We start from the raw sequence: 18948 nt of genomic DNA, 5'->3' as shown, positions 1-18948 counted from the left end.
CCATTCCCCGAAAGTCAACCCAAATTCCCCACTGGATCCAAGAAGAAAACTTCCCATTAACAAATTTCGAACCATGAACCCCAATAAATATCTGCTTGTAATTTTCCACTTGAAACAAATATGTAAACCTTAACGTTCACTTCAGAATTGTTGGCACAATTCTAGCCATTACATAATTCAGCAAACTACCAGGAAGGTAACTTATGTGAACTAGGAAGAGACCACAAATCGCAACAATCAGCATTTTAGTGCAATGAACCTATTCTCAAATTCCTGAAATTCATAAAGGCTATTTTTAAAAAAAAATATTCAGAAATCAGAAGCACAAACCTCCCTCGCAAATCAGCAGCAGACTTGTTACAACAGCTTGAAACCAGAGTGTCTCCATTCGAGTGAGCCTTTGGGCTGCTTTTGCAATGCACACTTCATACCCTAGTGGACCTGGGTTTTAATCAAACAGATGCAGCCTCCGCTCCCTTGGGCTCCGCTAAACTGCTTCCTTAACATAAGAGAGCACTTTGTCAGAACCGCTGGCCCCTTTCGGCACCACCTGTGAGGCCTTTGTCCTTCATCCACAGCTTAAGCAACTTAAATGAAACCTGCATGTCTTATCAGAAAAATAAACTGTGTCACAATACAGCTGTCACCCTTCAGTTCATTACACTAAAGTGCCGCTAAAGTCAAGACCAGGCATCAATCCTGCACACTTACTTACTTCAGTTAATTTCTTTCACCGATGCTGCACATTTGTGATTTTCTAAATGGTTTTCTTAGGCTCCTAATGGATTGCGGCTCCGCGTTAGAAATAAAAATGGTCCTCTCTTTACCCTCGTCATGATGTCTGAGAGGATCGTGAACTCTGGTGAAATAAAATCAGGCGCATAAAACCAATTTGGGTCTGGGCTCAGAAGGAATTTCATGCTTTAAATCTTCGGACTTTCATCATTCACCAGTTCTTGGTGAGGGTTTTAGTGTTTTTCGTCTTGAACAGAGATCTCCTTTCCTTTAGGTAATCCATCCACAATGTCACTCGCATCATGAAACGGAGTAAAAAAATGCTGGAACTGAAGGGCATTGTGTAAAGAGAGAAAACTGGTTCATGTTTTGAGGTTCATGTTTTGAGTGTAAATCTTTCAGATAAAGGCCCGTTCCCAAAACAAAGTTGCTCACAGACCTGTGTAATGGCTTTAATTTGTGTTTCTACTTTAAGTTTTATTAGGTTAGGTGGTTGTTTTTGACTGGCGCAGACAGGATAGACTGAAGGGCCGTTTCTGTGCTGTTTGATTCTATGATTCAACTGCAGTGAATCTTTTATATCTCACTGTTTCTATTGTGAAGTTCCCCTTTACCCCAAGAACATCTAAAGGCCGTATCCTTACTGCATTTAGAATATTCTTCAACAGTCTACTGCAGCTATTAGCTACTGGAATTACTGCAACATTTCAAGCTCTTTTGGGCTTCTACGGACTTCATTCTTTGGAATGATGCGAGTCGCGGGGTGAAGAATATGGACTTGACCCTATTTTATTTGGTTATACTTTGTCCCAAATAATAGAAGTATTGATTGGCATTTTCTTCTGCAGTTTAGCCAGGTGGAATTTTCACAAAGTAATTATTCCTATTAAATAAATAAATAAATAATCGTTATTATTGTCACAAGTAGACTTACGCAATGAAGTTACTGTGAAAATCCCCCAGTCGCCACACTCCGGTGCCTGTTCGGGTACACGGAGGGAGAATTCAGAATGTCCAATTCACCTAATAAGCACGTCTTTCGGGACTTGTGGGAGGAAACAGGAGGACCCGGAGGAAACCCACGCAGACACGGGGAGAACGTGCAGACTCCGCACAGACAGTGACACAAGCTGGGAATCGAACCCGGGACACTGGCACTGTGAAGCAGCAGTGCTAACCACTGAGCTACCATTTTGACAATGTCTTGATTTTGTGGGAAGTCCACAACTTCAGGGTGTTTAAATTAAATAAGAGGTTCGCTTATGCATCATGGTTTGCAGTGGAAAATAGGTTCAGCTTCCCACTGCTGCCAACTGTTCAATGCAATTTGAGTGAACTACTTGACTTAAGCTGAGGCAAGTGGGTTGAGATCCCATTGTTCTTGCACTACTTCAGCTCTACACTGGGGGCAGTCTAGCTGCTGATGTAAAGTAAAAATAAAGTCGGCAGAGTCCCAAGTGACCATAGGCTGCCTTCCCCTTTAAGGGGGGAGAGCTGACTGCTGGTGATTTAACCGGAGGGTCACCACACCTCAGGCGAGGTTGAGAAGGTGGGGCCTTCATGAATAACCTCAGATAGTAGGACAAAGAACAAAGAAAAGTACAGCACAGGACCAGGCCCTTCGGCCCTCCAGGTCTGCGCCGACCATGCTGCCCGTCTAAACTAAAAGGGGAAACTAGGGGAATTGAACCCGCGTTGTTGGCCTCGCTCATCATCAAATTCTCTTCCCACACCTAGTGGTGTACTAAGGCAGACTTCCATCTGTTTCCAAAGTGAGGCTTCTCTTGGGACAGGCCGCAAGCCTGTCACCTGAGGCTTATAACTTGAGGGACACTGCTCCACATCAAGCATGACTAACCAGAATCTCTCCCGCTCTTACCATCTGCCATTAGCAGGTGTTGGAAGGATTTTGCAGGTGAACACACCTTCTTTGGTCAGCAAATCCTGGGGCTGTGGGTTTTGAACCCGGAGCTGCTGGCTCAGAGGCAGGAACGCTACCGTCTGCGTCATAAGATATCCAGCTCTGGATGCAAAGCGAAGTTTAAAACTATTCCCTCCGCAGACTTCTTAAATTCACAAGAGCTTTGTTTTTCAATTACCAAAGGGCTAAGCTTTAGGATGGAGATTAAAAGAAATCACTCCCAAAGATGTGTAGGTTAGTTGGATTGGCTATGCTAAATTGACCCTCAAGCCATTGACTGTGCAGGCTAACTGGGGTTATGGGAATAAGGCGGGGAAGTGGGCCGTGGTAGGATGCTGTTTCAGAGGATCGGTGCAGACCCGATGGGCTGAATGGCCCTCTTCTGCACTGTATGGATTCTGAGGAGCTGGGAATCTTTGGAATTCTCTATCCTAGACGGTTTTGGCCTCTCCATCATTGAATATATTTAAGACTGGGGTAGACAGATTTTTGGTTTACCAGGGAATTAAGGAGTATGGGGAGTGGGCGGGAAAATAAAGTTGAAACCCAAGATCAGCCATGATCATATTGAATAGCGGAGCAGTCTCAATGGGCCATGTGTCTACTTCTGCTCCTATTTATTGTGCTCTTGTTCTCGATCCAGAGCCAACAGTACTCTGTTCATTCGGTGCCTCTCTAAATAGATACTGCTCTCCACCAGTACCTATTGTAAAAGTATCCATTTATGGTAAAATATCCCAGATGAATTTCAAGTCAATTTCATATCCATTTATTACTAAATGCTCCAACTTTTATCAGGATATAAAATGTCAACGGCAAAATAACCAGACAGCAAGTAACTTTAGCAACATGAACAAACCTGCATTTATATAATGCTTTTAAAAACTTCAGTCTCACCGCCAATAAGATATTCTTGAAGATTAATCACTTGAAGTGATCCAACAGACACAAGAATCAATGCATGGTTTCCAAAACCAATTTGAGATTGTGCATGTTTTCCTTTGATGCCATGCACTGATCTGCGGGACTGATCTGCGCTGCCAGGTAATTTAAACAGCAGAGCTGCCAAATAAGTGGGAACTTATTTACTTACTGAATAAAAAGGAGAAGATGGAACAAGGTAGTTCATCACTCAACTGTTCAAAGTTCCTAACAGCAAAATACAGGGGGAATGGCTGAAATGACCATGTATTTATCGCGATCATTTGTGTTACTGGTCAAAACAATTATTATACAATACTAAAGTTACCAAGCCAATATGCATTCACTGAACTCAAGAGTAATACAGAGCCAAAAGTGTAACTTGGTTTTGCATGTTCCCCGAGATGGAAAATGAATCTTTGCCACAGCGCCAGGGACTGTAATTTTAATTTCTCATCCCTCCCCACCCCACATGCTAGTCGTGTTACGGTGAGGATCCCTCAGTGCGATGGGAGGAGTTGAGAGAGAGATTTGTTTCTCAAGCCATTCACATGTGCACTTGTGGCATATCATTCAGAAACCTGGGAATTCCATCAGTCAGAGTTGGTAAAACAAAATCCAGAGAGGCCTCACCGATGAAAAGAAAATAGTTTGTGAATGCACACATACACAGGCACACAGATAGACAAACACGCGCGCGCACACACACACAGATAGACAAACACGCACGCACACACAGATAGACAAACACGTGCGCGCACACACACAGATAGACACACACGCACAGATAGACACACACGCACACACACACACACAGATAGACACACACGCACACACACACACAGGTAAACACACACACAGATAGACACACACACAGATAGACACACGCACACACACACACAGATAGATAAACACACGCACGCACACACACACACAGATAGATAAAAACACACGCACGCACACACACACACACACACAGATAGATAAAAACACACGCACGCACACACACACACAATGATAGATAAAAACACACGCATGCACGCACACACACACACACAGATAGATAAAAACACACGCAAGCGCGCACACACACAGATAGACAAACACGCACGCACACACACACACAGATAGACACACATGCGCACACACACACACATATAGACACACACGCACACACACACACACATATAGACACACACGCACACACACACAGATAGACACACACGCACACACACACAGATAAACACACACACAGATAGACACACATGCACACACAGATACACACACACGCACGCACACACACAGATAGATAAACACACGCACGCACACACACAGATAGATAAACACACGCACGCACACACAGATAGATAAAAACGCACGCACACACACACACACACACGATAAAAACACACGCACGCACACACACAGATAAAAACGCGCACACGCACACATGCACGCACGCACGTACACACACACACAGATAGAGAAACACACACACACAGGCACAGAGAGAGAGAAACACACACACAGGCACAGAGAGAAACACACACGGGTACAGAGAAACATACACAGGCTGAGATAGAGAAACACACACACACACAGGCACAGAAAAACACACACAGGCAGAGATAGAGAAACACGCACACACACAGGCACAGAGAAACACACACAGGCAGAGATAGAGAAACACATGCACACACACACACACACACACACACACACACAGATAGAGAAACAAAAGAAACAGGCACAGATAGAGAAACACGAACACACACACACACAGGCACAGATAAAGAAACACACACACACACAGGCACAGAGAGAGAAACACACACACACACAGGCACAGATAGAGAAACACAGGCACAGATAGAGAAACGAAACACACAGGCACAGATGGAGAAACACACACACATACACAGGCACAGATAGAGAAACACGCGCACACACACACACACAGGACTAGAGAAACACACACAAACACACAGGCACAGACAGAGAAACAAAACACACACAGGCACAGACAGAGAAACAAAACACACACAGGTACAGATCGATGAACACACACACACAGGTACAGATAGAGAAACACACAGGCACAGATAGAGAAACGCACACACAGGCATAGATAAAGAAACACACACACACACACATACACACAGGTACAGATAGAGAAACACACAGGCACAGATAGAGAAACGCACACACAGGCACAGATAAAGAAACACACACACACAGGCACAGCTAGAGAAACACAGGCACAGATAGAGAAACACACACAAATGGAGAAACACATACAGGCACAGATAGAGAAACACGCACACACACACACACTGGTACAGATAGAGAAACACACAGGTACAGATAGAGAAACACACAGGTACAGGCACAGATAGAGAAACACAGGCACAGATAGAGAAACACAGGCACAGATAGAGAAACACACACACACAGGCACAGATAGAGAAGCACGCACACGCGCACAGATAGAGAAACACACACAGGCACAGATAGAGAAACACGCACACACACACACACAGGTACACATAGAGAAACACACAGGTACAGATAGAGAAACACACACACACAGGCACAGATAGAGAAACACGGGCACAGATAGAGAAACACAGGCACAGATAGAGAAACACACACACACAGGCACAGATAGAGAAACACGCACACGCGCACAGATAGAGAAACACACACAGGCACAGATAGAGAAGAACACACAGGCACAGATAGAGAAACACACACAGGTACAGATAGATGAACACACACACACACACAGGCACAGATAGAGAAACACATACATAGGCACAGATAGAGAAACACACACACGCAGGCACAGATAAACACACACACACACACACACAGGTACAGATAGAGAAACACACACAGGCACAGATAGAGAAACACACACACAAATGGAGAAACACATACAGGCACAGATAGAGAAACACACACATACAGGCACAGATAGAGAAACACGCACACGCAGGCACAGATCGAGAAACACACGCACACACACAGAAACACACACGCAGGCACAGATAAAGAAACACACACACACACACACACAGGTACAGATAGAGAAACACACACAGGTACAGATAGAGAAACACACACGGGTACAGATAGAGAAATGCGCACACACACACACACACAGAAACACACACACAGGCACAGATAAAGAAACACACATACAGGCACAGATAGAGAAACACGCACACACACACACACACACACACACAGGTACAGATAGAGAAACACACAGGTACAGATAGAGAAACACACACACAGGCACAGATAAAGAAACACACACACACAGGCACAGATAGAGAAACACACACACACAGGCACAGATAGAGAAACACAGGCACAGATAGAGAAACACACACACACAGGCACAGATAGAGAAACACACACACACAGGCACAGATAGAGAAACACACACATACAGGCACAGATAGAGAAACACGCACATACAGGCACAGATAGAGAAACACGCACATACAGGCACAGATAGAGAAACACGCACACGCAGGCACAGATAGAGAAACACGCACACACAGGCACAGATAAACACACACAGAAACACACACACAGGCACAGATAAAGAAACGCAGGCACAGATAAAGAAACACACACAGGCACAGATAAAGAAACGCAGGCACAGATAAAGAAACACACACAGGCACAGATAGAGAAACACACAGGCACAGATAGAGAAACACACACAGGCACAGATAGAGAAACACACACACAAATGGAGAAACACATACAGGCACAGATAGAGAAACACACACATACAGGCACAGATAGAGAAACACGCACACGCAGGCACAGATAGAGAAACACACGCACACACACAGGTACAGATAGAGAAACACACACAGGCACAATAGAGAAACACACACAGGTACAGATAGAGAAACGCGCGCACACACACACAAACACACACAGGTACAGATAGAGAAACACACAGGCACAGATAGAGAAACACACACAGGCACAGATAGAGAAACACACACACAAATGGAGAAACACATACAGGCACAGATAGAGAAACACACACATACAGGCACAGATAGAGAAACACGCACACGCAGGAACAGATAGAGAAACACACGCACACACACAGGTACAGATAGAGAAACACACACAGGCACAATAGAGAAACACACACAGGTACAGATAGAGAAACGCGCGCACACACACACAGAAACGCACACACACAAACACACACAGGTACAGATAGAGAAACATACAGGCACAGATAGAGAAACACACACAGGTACAGATAGAGAAACGCGCGCACACACACACAGAAACACACACACAGAAACACACACACAGAAACACACACACAGGTACAGATAGAGAAACACACAGGCACAGATAGAGAAACACACACAGGCACAGATAGAGAAACACACACAGGCACAGATAGAGAAACACATACATAGGCACAGATAGAGAAACACATACATAGGCACAGATAGAGAAACACGCACACGCAGGCACATAGAGAAACACACACAGGCACAGATAAAGAAACACACACACACAGGTACAGATAGAGAAACACACACAGGCACAGATAGAGAAACACACAGGCACAGATAGAGAAACACACACACAAATGGAGAAACACACACATACAGGCACAGATAGAGAAACATGCACACGCAGGCACAGATAGAGAAACACACACACACACACACACAGAAACACGCACGCAGGCACAGATAAAGAAACACACACACACACAGGTACAGATAGAGAAACACACACAGGTACAGATAGAGAAACACACACAGGCACATAGAGAAACACACACAGGTACAGATAGAGAAATGCGCACACACACACACACAAACACACACACAGGCACAGATAAAGAAACACACACAGGTACAGATAGAGAAACACACAGGTACAGATAGAGAAACACACACAGGCACAGATAGAGAAACACACACAGGCACAGATAGAGAAACACACACACACACACGCACAGATAAAGAAACACATACATACAGGCACAGATAGAGAAACGCGCACACGCAGGCACAGATAGAGAAACGAGCACACATACACACAGAAACACGCACACAGGCACAGATAAAGGAACACACACACAGGTACAGATAGAGAAACACATACATAGGCACAGATAGAGAAACACACACACGCAGGCACAGATAAACACACACACACAGAAACACACACACAGGCACAGATAGAGAAACACATACATAGGCACAGATAGAGAAACACACACACGCAGGCACAGATAAACACACACACACAGGCACAGATAAAGAAACACACACACACACACACACAGGTACAAATAGAGAAACACACACACAAATGGAGAAACACATACAGGCACAGATAGAGAAACACACACATACAGGCACAGATAGAGAAACACGCACACGCAGGCACAGATAGAGAAACACACGCACACACACACACAGAAACACACACGCAGGCACAGATAAAGAAACACACACACACACACAGGTACAGATAGAGAAATGCGCACAGGTACAGATAGAGAAACGCGCACACACACACACAGAAACACACACACAGGCACAGATAAAGAAAAACACACACAGGTACAGATAGAGAAACACACAGGCACAGATAGAGAAACACACACAGACAGGCACAGATAGAGAAACACGTACATAGGCACAGATAGAGAAACACGTACATAGGCACAGATAGAGAAACACACACACACACACACACACACACACAGGCACAGATAAAGAAACACATACAGACAGGCACAGATAGAGAAACGCGCACACGCTGGCACAGATAGAGAAACGAGCACACATACACACAGAAACACACACACAGGCACAGATAAAGGAACACACACACAGGTACAGATAAACACACACACACAGGCACAGATAGAGAAACACACACACACACACAGTTTGGTAAGTTTCACCATTCAGTTTCTTGTGTACATTCAATATCCTTTACCCATGGAATCGTGATGGATAATTGATCTCCGGGATCAATCTCAGCTCCAAGTGGCATATCGTCAGCTATTTCCATCACCATTAGTGAGAAACATTCATCATAACGGCCGTTCTCATGACTGACCTTCCAATGGGAAGATACTTTTTTTTGCATCTTCAATCAGGAGGTGATCTTGGCCTCTTCCTCAGGTCCTTTGTATCTCAAGGACCAGTCTTCACCAATTCAATTCACTGTGGGAACTGACTAGGGGCACTGGATATAGCACAGACTTTGGACCCCAGCAACATCCTGATTGTAGTGCTAAAGACTTCTGCTCTAAAGCTAGCTGTGCCCCTAACCCAGCTGTTCAAATGCAGCTACAACACTGGCACCTACCCGACAATGTGGAAAATCCCCCATGTATGTCAGTTCACAAAGAGCTGGAAAAATTTACCCAACTACTGCCCACCAGTCTACTCTCAGTCATCAGCAAAGTGATGGAGGGCGTTGTCGACAAGTGCTGTCAAATAGCACTCACCGATAATCCACTCACCAGTGTTCAGTTTGGTTCCTGCCAGGGTCACTCAGTTCCAGACATCATTACACAATTGATCCAAAGATGGCCACAAGAGTTGAATCCCAGAGGTGAGGTGCCATTTGACAAAATCTGGCATCTAGGGGCATGAGTAATATCAAAGTCAAAGAGGGCCAGGGGGAATACTCTTCGCTGGTTGGAGTCATGCCGAACATGAAGGAAGATGGTTGTGGCTGTTGAAGGTTGTCTCAGAATATTGTTGCAGGAGCTCTTCAGGGCTGTACCCCAGACCCAATCATTTTCAGCTACATCAATTGTCGTGTTGAGTGTTCTGATGCACAAATGATCCAACACGGCTGTCGATGATACAACTCGTTTTATTGTCTAAACAATACTAACAACTAACTGCTGGCTTGGGTACGTGCTTCACCAGCTAACCTGTGGACCCAGCCCTATCACTATCTTAGTGAGGCACTCAGCACATGGTCTATGTCTGAGTGGCGCGCTGTGAGCTCTGTGCTCTGAGCTATCTCCTGCTGGAATGAGCGGGAACTGTGGTGTTCCCTGTTTTATAGTGCGTGTGCTCTCACTGGTGATTGGCTGCGATGTTGTGTGTGTGCTCGTTGGTCCAACTGCCTGTCCATCAGTGTGTGTGTGATTGCACCATGATATGCTGACCTGGATATCATGACATCAATGATCTTCCCTCCATCATAAACATTAAAAGTGCTGATTTTCACTAATTTGCTCAGCTACACTTCCACTTTCTCAGATAGAGAAACAGTCCACACTTGCAAGCAGCAAGACCCGGGCAACATGAGGTTTGGGCTGCTGAACAGCAAGGAACATTTGTGCCACAAATGGCAGGCAAAGATCTTCTCTGGCACAGAGTTTAATCACTTCCCTTTGACATTGCATTGAATTATCGACATTGAATTCCCCGCCCTCAACATCCTGGGCTCACTGTTGACCAGAGACCAATCTGGATCGACCACATAGTGTGGTTAGTCGACCAGGCTAGGAGATGGTCATTCTGCAGAGAATGACTTGCCCCCCAACTCGCTAAAGCCTTTCCACTGTCTGCAAAACCCAAGTCAGAAGTGTGCTGGGGTATACTTTACTTGCCTGGATGGTTGCTGCTCCAACACAAGAAACTGGACACCACCCAGGTTAAAGCAGCCAATTTTACAGGTACCCCATCCACCACTGTAAACATTCACTCCTCCCATCACTAGCGTCCAGTGGCTGCCGTGTGTGCTATCTACAAGATGTACCTCACCCACTGACCAAGGCTCCTTCTACACATCTTCGAAAACCGCAACTTCTCCTATCTAGGAGAACAAATGTAGCAGATTCATGTGAATGGCATCACTTACAAGTATCTCTCCAAGTTCCACACAACTTTAACTTCAAAATACGTTGCTCTGCCTTCAAAGTCCAAGGGTCAAAATCCTAAAATTCTTTACCAAACAGCACTGTGGGAGGATCAAATACCTGCATCACACAGCCGGCAGCAGTTCAAGACCAGCACCATTGTGGGGCGAGAGTGGGGGTGTCTAGGACCGGGGATGCAGTCTTAGATTAAGAGGTAGGCCGTTTTAAGACTGAGATGAGGAGGAATTTCTTCACTCAGCGGGTGGTGAATCTTTGAAATTCTCCACCCCAGAGAGCTGCGGAGGCTCAGTCATGGAGTATAATCAAGATCAATAGAATGCTACATACTAACAATTTGAAGGGATATGGGGATAATGCAGGAAAATGGCATCGAGGTGGAAAAACAGCCTGATTTACAGTAGTTGAATTGCAGAGCATGCTTGAGGGGCTGAATGGCCTACTCCTGTTCCTATTCCCCATGTACCACTACCTTCCCAAACAAATATAGATGGTCAATAACAAGAAGGGCGGCATGGTGGCACAATAGTTAGCACTGTTGCCTCACAGCACCAGAAACCCAGGTTCAATTCTGACCTTGGGTGACTGTCTGTGTGGAGTGTGCACATTCTCCCCGTGTCTGCGTGGGTTCCCTCCGGGTGCTCTGGTTTCCTCCCACAGTCTAAAGATGTGCAGCTTAGGTGATTGGTAGATTTGCCCCTTATTGTTGGGGATGTGCAGGTTTGGTAGGGGTATGGGGATGGGGGGCTGGAGGGGAGGGGGTGAGGTATGGTGTTATTTCAGAGAGTTGGTGCAGGGCCAAATGGACCAAATGGCCTCCTTCTGCACTGTAGGGACTATATGAGCACAACCGTTTGCAGCAAAAGTAGACCAATCAGGTTTCCAATCAGGAACCAGGCCTGTTCCGCCAGTTAATAAGATCATGATTGATTTGACTGTGGCTTCAACTCTACTTTCTGGTCTACCCACCTTTACCCTTTGACTTCCTTTCAATCTAACAGCCTTAAAAATGTTCACTGCCCCAACCTCCACTGCTCTCGGGGGACGAGAATTCCACAGATCAGCAACCCTCTGAGAGAACAAATTTCACCTCATCTCCATCTTTAAACGGAAGGCTCCTTATTATTAAACTACATCCCCTAGTTCTAACGTCTCCCACAATATCCTCTCAGCATCCACACTGTCAACCCCTCCGGGTCAGATGTTTCAGTCAGATAACCGCTGGGGTTCTTAGTGACACTCTCATACCATCAGTCAATTAAAATAAAATTCTGCACAAACAAAGTTAATATTTAACCTTAATAATGCAAAACAATAAGAAAATCCAAAGTGACATATAGCTCGTCCTCCTGTTCCAATAATTATATATGGGCTGTGGACTATCATGAACATTCTGCCACTCAAACCAGTTGATTACGACTTCAGGAAACAGCTTCCTTCACAATTCTCATCCAACAGCGTTGTTAAATATCCAACCACTTTTTAAGCAGTCCAGTCTCACATGTGGAGCTGGGCACACGCATGTCTGTTTTAGTCATTACATATTTTACACCTCCTCTGGGACTTTGCTCCACACAAAACAAACACTGCTGGTTTTCACTGTTCTACTGACGCCATAGGGGAAGAAAGCCATGGTGGCCAAACCTGAAGGAATGAAAATTCACAATCACTTAGGCTATCAGATTACATCAACACTTCCCATTGCCGATGTCGTTGTCTGTAGCTGGCCCCTCACCCGGAAATGGAAAAAAGCTATGCTGAATAGAGGACAAACTAAACTGGCTTACAAAAGTAACATCGCCCCTGAACAGCCTCGGACTAACCATGCCCAACCAAGCTCCAGAACCTGCCCCATAGCCAAGCTGTTCCAGTACAGCGACACCACTGGCATCTACCTGGCAATGTGGAAAATTAACCTGGTGTGTCCGGTACGTGAAAAACAGGACAAATCCAACACAGCCAATTATCGGCACGTCAGTCTAGTCTCAATCATCAGTAAAATCATGTAAGGACTCATAAACAGTGCTAACAAACTATAATTGCTTACTCACAGACGCTCAGTTTGAGTTCCACCGGGGTTACTCAGGGTTACCCTCAAACATGGACAAAAGAGCTGAACTAAGAGGTGAGGTGAGAGTGACTGCTCTTCTTAACATCAAGCAGCATTTGAACAAGTATGGCATGGGGGAGCCCGAGCTAAACTTGAGTCAATGGAAATGCTCTCCGCTGGTTGGAGTCGTATCTGGTACAAATGAAATGAATGAATGAAAATCACTTATTGTCCGTGAAGTTACTGTGAAAAGCCCCTAGTCGCCACATTCTGGCACCTGTTCGGGGAGGCTGGTATGGGAATTGAACCGTGCTGCTGGCCTGCTTTCAAAGGCAGCGATTTAGCCCTGTGCTAAACAGCCCCAAATGAAGACCATTGTGGATGTTAGACATCAATCATCTCAGTCCCAGGACATCACTGCAGGAGTTCCTCAGGTTAGTGTCCTAGGCCCAACCATCTTCAGCTGCTTCATCAGTGATCTTCCTTCCAGCGAGGGCAGCACGGTAGCATAGTGATTAGCACAATTGCTTCACAGCTCCAGGGTCCCAGGTTCGATTCCCGGCTTGGGTCACTGTCTGTGCGGAGTCTGCACGTTCTCCCCGTGTGTGCGTGGGTTTCCTCCGGGTGCTCCAGTTTCCTCCCACAGTCCAAAGATGTGCAGGTTAGGTGGATTGGCCATGATAAATTGTCCTTGGTGTCCAGAATTGCCCTTCGTGTTGGGTGGGGTTACTGGGTTATGGGGATAGGGTGGAGGTGTGCGGTTGGGTAGGGTGCTCTTTCCAAGAGCCGGTGCAGACTCGATGGGCCGAATGACCTCCTTCTGCACTGTAAATTCTATGAAATCTATGAAGTCTTCCTTCCATCATAAGGTCAGAAGTGGGGATGTTCGCAGATGACTGCACAATGTTCAGCACCATTCGCAACTCATCAGATAATGAAGCAGTCCATGTCCAAATGCAGCAAGACCTGGACAATATCCAGGCTTGGGCTGACGGCATACAAGTGTCAGGCAATGACCATCTCCGACAAGAGAGGATCTAACCATCGCCGCTTGACATTCCATGGCGTTACAATCACTAAATCCCCCACTATCAACATCCTGGGAGTAGAAGTGGACTAGCTATATACTGTGGCTGCAAGAGCAGGTCAAAAGTTAGGAATCCTGCAGCGAGTAACTCACCCCCTGACCCCCAAAGCCTGTCCACCGTCTACATGATGCAACTCAGGAGTGCAGTGGATGCTCTCCACTTGCCTGGATGGGTGCAGCTGCAACAACATTCAAGAAGCTTGACACCACAAAGGAGCCCACTTTATTGGCACCCCACCCACAAACATCCACGCCCTCCCGCCACCCCAATACACAATACAGCCGGGTGCACCATCCACAAGATGCACTGCTGGAACTCACCAAGGCACCACCTTCCAAACCCACAACTGCTACCGTGTAGAAGGACCAGGGTAGCAGATACCTGGGAACACCACCATTTGCAAATTCCCCTCCAAGTCATTCACCATTCTGCCTTGGAAATATATCACCGTTCATTCACTGTCGCTGGGTCAAATTTCTGCAGCTCCCTCCCTAACAGCGGTGGGTGTACCTACACCTCGGGGATTGCAGCAGTTCAAGGCGGCGGCTCGTCACCATCTTCTGAAGGGCAACTAGGGACGGGCAATAAATACTGGCCTAGCCAACAATACCCACATCCCAAGAATGAACAAAATTAATGGTTTGTAATGCCGTGGTCTGGTACCCCTTGCACATTTGTTGTCCCTTCAAGAATTGGAAAGATGATCTGGGTCTGAAAAATAATTTAAAATCCAACCCTCAATTCCATATTTGAGAGTGAGAAAGGTCCTAGCCAAAATGGCAAAATAACAATGCACATGCATGCTGTTCGAAATCAATAAGATACAGGTATTCAGTCCAACAATGTAAAATGATGAAACTGCGTTACTTAACAACTTGGTTCTGAATACACCTCCGTTTGTGACACCTCTGCTGTCAGTTCCTGCCTCCAACTGCACTGACGGTTATGTGCTCTCACTCAACTCAAATCCCTGATGTTATCACAAATGTCCTGCCGATTGTGTTCAATCACGAAGCTAAGTGCCGCTATGGTGGATGGGAGTTGTGTGGAAGTGGGTGTGTCAGAATGGGGGATGGGTGAAGCTAACAGAGATGCTGCATACTTGAGGGCTGGATCCAGATTGTGGGCCATTTGGACACTAATGTGTGGAATTTGCCACATAAAATGGAGATGAATAATTAATACGTGCACAAGCTGCATCGGTGAAACAATTATATCAAACCCATTTCTTTCTTTTTTTAAAAGCCACAATACTAGTAAGAAGAGACGGGTTTCATTGACTTAGTTAAGAACATTGGAATAGGAGTAGCCCATTGAGCTCCTTGAGCCGATTCTATTCTTCAATTAGATTAATGTCAATCTGTATCTTCTCTCCATTTCTCTGCCTTGATTTTCACGGGACACATCTTGTGGAGGCGACAGGAGTCTCAGCTGCCAGTTCCAGATCTAATAAGATCCCCGTGTTACCTCACTTTGGGAAGACACACTATAACTTGTGCCAGACAGGCACTTAGCACCCCAATGGTGGGCCATTCCCTGGGATAAGGGCCCCAGGAACAGAGGTCCCGCCTGTTTAGAACTGCAGGCCAATCCAAGTACGGCTTCTCTTCTATACTCAGCAACACCACCAGGGACGCAGTGGTTGCTGCTGGTACTACACCCACTCGAGGCCTCAAATGAAGAGGGGGTTCGGGCACAGGAGAGTGATGGTGGGAAAGGAGTCACGGGATGGAGGGTCTCAGGAGAGAGGATGAGGGAGGTTGGCAGCAAGGGAAGGGGTTTCAGTGGGTACTCTATCCAGACGCCAGGTCCCTTTGATGAGCTGCACTGCCTTTGAACAAGGGGGAACACCCCCAACACCCCTCCTGATCTCACCATCAGAAGCTCACACACAAACATGTGAGGGTTTGCTTGTGATGTTCCCCAACAAACTAACAGCCTGCCATCTGCTGCTGCATTCATACCAGCAATAGCAGGATGAAGATCTTAAATTGGCATCAATTCCTCACTTAAAGGCCCCAATTGATGTTGAGACGGGAACGCCATTAATGCGCCTTGAGGCACCCTCAATAATGATGCTTAGAGATTAAACTGTAAAGAAGGCTTTATTAGGCTAATAACTATGCTACAGATTTGGACGAGAGCTGACTGATATACAGACCATGAGGCAGGCCTTTATGTATGGCTCCCAGATGGGCGGAGCCAGAGGCGGAGTCCCCAGGGTTCCAAGCCTGGTCTTAAAGGGGACATCACCTTACATGATGATAAGGCAGTAATCGTTCATCACATTCACCCCCTGTTTAAAAAGGAGTCCGGCGGGGGTGAAGTGCCATCATAGGTCCATCCGTCTCGGCGGCCGGATCGTCCTCCTCGATCTCCTCAGTTCGGGCGGTGGTGCGGCGGGCACGGACGTCCCGGTTGAGGGCACATCCGGGAGCAGAGCGGTCGGAGCTTCGGTCCGGGTCGGGGCAGAGGAACTAGGCAGGGCCGGGGGTAGCGGAGCCGGCGCCGGCGGGGTGTGTAAAGGGAGGGCGCAAGGGTAGGAGCACACCAACGGGTGGTAGGGCCGGAAGGGGGTGTGTTGTAGGGGGCGACGGGTCCTGCAGGGGAGCGGCGCGGGAAGGGGCGTCTGTGGTGGAGGATCCAGCGGGCGCCAGATCCCGGAGGGAAACCGTATCTTGCCTGCCGTCGGAGTACTCCACGTAGGCGTAACTGGGATTGGCGTGGAGCAGTCGGACCTTTTCAACTAGGGGGTCCGTTTTATGGCTCCTCGCGTGCCTCCGGAGAAGAACAGGTCCCGGAGCCGTCAGCCAAGGTGGAAGCGAGACCCCGGAGGTAGACTTCCTGGGGAAGAGAAACAATCGCTCATGAGGGGTCTCATTTGTGGCCGTGCAGAGGAGTGACCTAATGGAGTGTAGGGCATCGGGTAGGACCTCCTGCCAGCGGGTGGTTGGGAGATTTCTCGACCGCAGGGCCAGAAGGACAGCCTTCCACACGGTCGCGTTCTCCCTCGCCACCTGCCCGTTTCCCCGTGGGTTATAGCTGGTCGTTCTGCTCGAGGCGATGCCTTTGCTGAGCAGATACTGACGCAGTTCATCGCTCATGAACGATGTACCCCGGTCGCTGTGGATATAAGCAGGGAAACCGAACAGGGTGAAGATGCTGTGCAGTGCCTTAATCACCGTGGCTGAGGTCATGTCGGTGCAGGGAATGGCGAATGGGAAATGGGAGAACTCATCGATCACGGTGAGGAAATAGGCATAACGGTTGGTGGACGGGAGGGGCCCCTTGAAGTCCACGCTCAGTCGCTCAAAGGGGCCCGAGGCCTTCACGAGCCGAACCTTGTCTGGCCGATAGAAGTGCGGTTTGCACTCCGCACAGACCTGGCAGGCCCTGACCATGGCCTTTATCTCCTTGGTTGAGTAAGGTAGGTTGCGGGACTTGATGAAATGGACAAGCCGGGTAACCCCCGGGTGGCAGAGGTCATTGTGGATGGCTTGCAGGCGGTCCTCCTGCGCGTTGGCGCATGTGCCGCGGGACAGGGCATCTGGGGGCTCGTTGAGCTCCCCTGGACGATACTTGATATCGTACGAGTAGGTGGAGAGTTCGATCCTCCACCTCAAACTTTTATCGTTTTTTATTTTGCCCCGTTACGTGTTATCGAACATATAGGCGACCGACCGTTGGTCGGTGACGAGGGTAAACCTCCTACCGGCGAGGTAGTGTCTCCAGCGCCGCACAGCCTCCACAATGGCTTGTGCCTCCTTTTCGACTGCAGAGTGTCGAATCTCGGAGGCGGTGAGGGTTCGGGAGAAGAACGCTACTGGTCTGCCTCCTTGATTGAGGGTAGCAGCCAGGGCGATGTCTGATGCATCGCTCTCTACCTGGAAAGGGATGGTTTCGTCCACAGCGTGCATGGCGGCCTTGATGCGGTTGAAGGCCAATTGAGCCTCAGCCGAGAGGGGAAAAGTGGTGGTCTTTAGGAGTGGGCGGGCTTTGTCCGCATACTTGGGGCCCCACTGGGCGTAATAGGAGAAAAGCCCCAAGCACCGTTTGAGGGCCTTGAGGCTGCGGGGGAGAGGGAGTTCCTTAAGGGGGCGCATGCGGTCGGGGTCGGGACCTAGGACCCCGTCTTCCACGACATAGCCAAGGATGGCCAGCCGGGTGATGTGGAAAACGCATTTGCCCTCGTTATAGGTCAGGTTAAGGGCTCGGGCGGTCTGGAGGAACTTTTTGAGGTTAGCGTCATGGTCCTGCTGATCATGGCCGCAGATGGTGACATTGTCCAAGTACGGGTATGTAGCCCGCAAACCGT

At 47.4% G+C, this 18948-nt stretch overlaps 1 protein-coding gene across 5 annotated transcripts in view; it reads right to left on the bottom strand.

Annotated features, from left to right (window-relative positions):
• arhgap28 (Rho GTPase activating protein 28) overlaps positions 1–18948 on the bottom strand; it is a 265341-nt gene that overhangs the window by 125691 nt on the left and 120702 nt on the right. Inside the window, exon 1 of one of the 5 annotated variants that reach the window (XM_072468336.1) lies at positions 716–830. The exons of 3 other annotated variants lie outside the window; for them this stretch is intronic. The gene's annotated coding sequence lies outside the window, so the exon portion shown is untranslated. Of the gene's footprint in view, positions 1–330; positions 458–715; positions 831–18948 lie in introns of those variants that run through there. One more of the 5 variants, XM_072468334.1, reaches the window with a different exon arrangement.

This window comes from Scyliorhinus torazame, chromosome 11 (genome assembly GCF_047496885.1).
Source record: "Scyliorhinus torazame isolate Kashiwa2021f chromosome 11, sScyTor2.1, whole genome shotgun sequence".
NCBI classification, from domain to species: Eukaryota; Metazoa; Chordata; class Chondrichthyes; order Carcharhiniformes; family Scyliorhinidae; genus Scyliorhinus; species Scyliorhinus torazame.
This window is presented reverse-complemented; position numbering and strand designations above follow the sequence as displayed.